The 3,755-nt window shown below is 39.2% G+C and overlaps 1 protein-coding gene across 1 annotated transcript in view; it reads left to right on the plus strand.

Annotated features, from left to right (window-relative positions):
• Window positions 1–3,755, plus strand: part of si:dkeyp-14d3.1 (transmembrane protein 132C) — a 121,022-nt gene that overhangs the window by 471 nt on the left and 116,796 nt on the right. The gene's annotated exons all lie outside the window — the stretch shown is intronic.

Consider the following 3,755-nt stretch of genomic DNA (forward strand, 5'->3'; position numbering starts at 1 on the left):
AAGACATTTCCCTCAAAAAACATAAATGTCAATCTCATGGTGCCACTAGAGGAAAGGTCAGGGGATGACCAAAATCATTAGCATACATCATAACAGAACTGTGAATATCTGTAAAAAAATAAAAAATAAAAAAACGGGCCAAAGTGGTGGACCGACTGACCCACATTGCCATCCATTAGAGCTACACTGCTATATTATGTAAAAATGACAGTAACTACTTATGTGCAGGGATACACTGCTTTCACAATGCAAGTTCACGAAGAGCATTTAATAAAGCAACCATCCTCTGTATTTGTTGGATGCTGCAATCACAGAGGTCTCATCAGCGAGAAGTCCTGACAGCTGCTCCATGAGGAAAACACAGTCTCAACAACGTGTCTATATAAAGAGAGGGGAAACATCCCTTTTTATTAAAACATTGGAAATGAAGAAAGAGATTTAAACATTTGAATTTATCTGGCTCAGCATAATGTTGGCTATGCTTTTACAATTTAATGCCACACAATAGGGAAATTTAATTATACATGATGTGGATCATAAAGTGTATGCTGAAATAGACATTTTTCTCAGTTGAATTATCATTATTTTTCTTTTTGCCTTTGCATTTCTCTGCCAGCTGAAGGTTTTATTATATTATATATATTATATATATTATATAATTAGCAAATTTGGTATCTTTTAACGTTGCAGTTAGTGCTGCTACATCTACGACAATATTGACTGCGTGATTGTTGCTATCACACGGCTCCTACAGTGACAGTTATTTGGAGTTAACAAAGGTTGACTTGGGAGTTGTTTATAGATCTGATATGGTGGTGGCAGATGCCAAATGTGTGCCAAATAATTTTTGATGCCAATGTTGGCATCAAAATGTTTGAAAAATGTACCCAAAACAATTACTCGTTACATATTACTCATTGAAAATCAGTGCCTTCTGTTTTTTGATGAACGGAGCGTCACCTCCAACTCAGCTTCTCATTATACATCCACAGTTTCCATTGTTTATGCTATGCTAAGCTAGCTGGCTGCTGGCTGTAACTTCATATTCACTGTACAGACATGACAGTGGTATAAATCCTCTCATCTTACCCTGCAACCAAGATAAATTCTGACTTTTAGGGTCCTGTAATATGGGACAAGACACTTGCATCAGTGGATCTACCTCAAAGGTTGTGACAGTAACAATCAAATATGTAGTTGCATCATGTCCGGTCTCTGTTGCAAAGCAACAACGAGCTAGTGAGCTGAAAGTTGGTGACAGTTTCAGGGGCCTCAGCTTGAGAGGGCCCATACAGATTCCAAAAGAATTATTTTATTAAAAAGGAGTGCCTAGAGCAATGTTCTCTCAGGGGGTCCAGATATCTGAGCTACACCCCCTGCTGCACAGAAAAACAAACAACTACTGGAGTTTGAAAAGTAGGTTTGTACTGTGTTTTTCAATTTCTCCTCCCTAGAACAAAGGAGGGAGTGATTCATCTTGAAATAGCTTTGTATGATTTATTAATTCCAATCCATAACGCAGGCTTGCTGATTCTGATTATGTTGGATGTGGGTCTGGAGATTTCCAGGCTTTATTTGGCTTGAGATGGGATTATTTTCCAGTTTATAAATTCAGCGTCAGTTTTCAGGCACTGGTCCTAAACAAGGTTTGCATGCATATGCTGATGCCAGGTGAACTGCCTCTCCACTGTTCAGGGACACGCACACAATGAGACTTCCTGCATAAGCCTGCATTAAAGACCTTTTAAAGATTAAGTTTAAATCACATCTGAGCCAAATCAACATCAATTTAAACCTTGTTTATCATTGATTCGGAGGGTCCATAAGTAATTATTATACCGAATGTATGTTCTGCTACTTGTCACAGTAACAGTTTGGTGCAGAAGATCCTAATTTGTATTGGATTTTCCATTTTCTGTTTCATTTCCTGCTTTCCACTAGAATAGCTACTCATTTTATTAAGAGATGACTGCGCTTTTAGATTTTGTTTGTACACAAGATGTGCCTCATTGCTTTGCTTTAAACAGAATTCAAATGAGTCCTTATAGGTAGACGGCAACAACAAGGTCTGTTATTCAAAAGCTCTTGTACTTGCTTTTCTGTTGCACTTGTAATTGTACAGGCCCGGTTACTTTCGTCTGGTTCTTGTTCTTTCTAGTTTGCTGATGTCAAATATTGTCGGAGCAGCCAGAGATTTAACAAACCATCCAGCCTTTTAGAAATGTCATTATTTGTAATGCTTGGAAAACATTCTTTTGGTCCTTGTTGATAAAGGAGTATTTGCACAAAAAGGAAATTTAAAAAACAAATTAGAGTAGCCTGTTGCTGCACAATGTAAAACCTCTAATATAACAACAGTGGATCCAGTCAAACATAAGAAACTTAACATGCTTTTTCTGATCTATGGATACAGTCTTATATTCTCCAGCTTGTGAGTATAAGCACAAGTGTGAGCACATTTGAATCCTTTATGTAAGCTGTGACGACAGTGAATCACAGTTTAACACAGAGAGTAAAGGTCTGCAGTCCTGTGGAGAGAGCAGCTCAGACATCAGACTCAGAGAGTGAGAGTAACATTACTACCCAGGGACCAGAGGATGATGGTTCTGTCTTGCAGGACTATCAAGCTTTTCCTTTGTCAGTGACGCCAAGTATTGCCAACAAACAACAGAAAGCTCCTGCTTGTTCAGGAAAAATACAAATTGCTCTGTGGTGCTCTGCTGCTCAGAAATCTGTGTTCCCTGTCGTAAAGACAAAGTCTGGGGCGTCTGGAGTGTTTACTCAGAAGCAGCTAACTGATGCTTTAAATAGGACTGCACCTGGGTTGAGGGTTGGAGCCCGGCTGCACCCTTGTGTCCCTCAGCGGGGCAGCAGCACTGAGGTCAAGAGAGGCACCATGAATCACAAATCCCCATCTGATTCGTAAACTGTTGGGAAATTGATTTACAGGGCCTGATCAGAGGGAAGAAATCTTCTGGCTGCTAGCATGAAGATGGGAGTATGCTGAGGGAGTGTAATCATACAGCAGATTGCTCTTGAGAAGAAGGTCAAAGCCCACTCTTATTGTGATTAGAACCTTTTCTTTATGTGGGCTGTGCTGTTCCAGTGGGGCCATAGGTGATAACACAGGAGTCTGCTGTGAACTTGTTCCTTAACATCAGGCTTAATTGTAATCACGATAATGTCTGTAATTGATTTGATAAGCAGCCATACCAGATGTCTGTACGTGTATACATGATTGATTGTGTCTCTTCCTTCTGTTGGAGCCTTTACAGAGCATCTAATACTGAATGGGTGACAGATGTGAGGAATCGGCAGAGCTGGAGGTCCATTCAGACTAGGGCTGGGTATCATTTAAATGTTTTGAGTACAGCCAATATGATAGCTGAGTGTCAGTGGAAACTTAAATGAACAACACTTATTTCTATATCTTTGGATACAGTTTGGTCAAAAATCCTTGAGGTCAGACTACCAATCACCAAAGATTACCTAAGTCAGATTTGTATTGCATTTCAGTGGTAATTTGATTAACTGCAAATCTCTTATGGAAATTACAACACTAAAGTACATTCAATGTTTCACAATTGCTTTGGCTCAGTCTCTATAGTTGAGTTCCATTTTACAAAACAACTCAAAATCTCACTTAGCACACAAAATCTCTCTGTTAGGTAATACAGCACACAGTAAGATTATCAGAGCAACACAACATTGTATATGTTTACCATTGAGTTTTAGACAATGATCAGCACCCTCTC

The sequence above is a fragment of the Morone saxatilis genome, unplaced genomic scaffold (genome assembly GCF_004916995.1).
Source record: "Morone saxatilis isolate NCDOM2014 unplaced genomic scaffold, NCSU_SB_2.0 Contig16, whole genome shotgun sequence".
Taxonomy (NCBI): Eukaryota; Metazoa; Chordata; class Actinopteri; family Moronidae; genus Morone; species Morone saxatilis.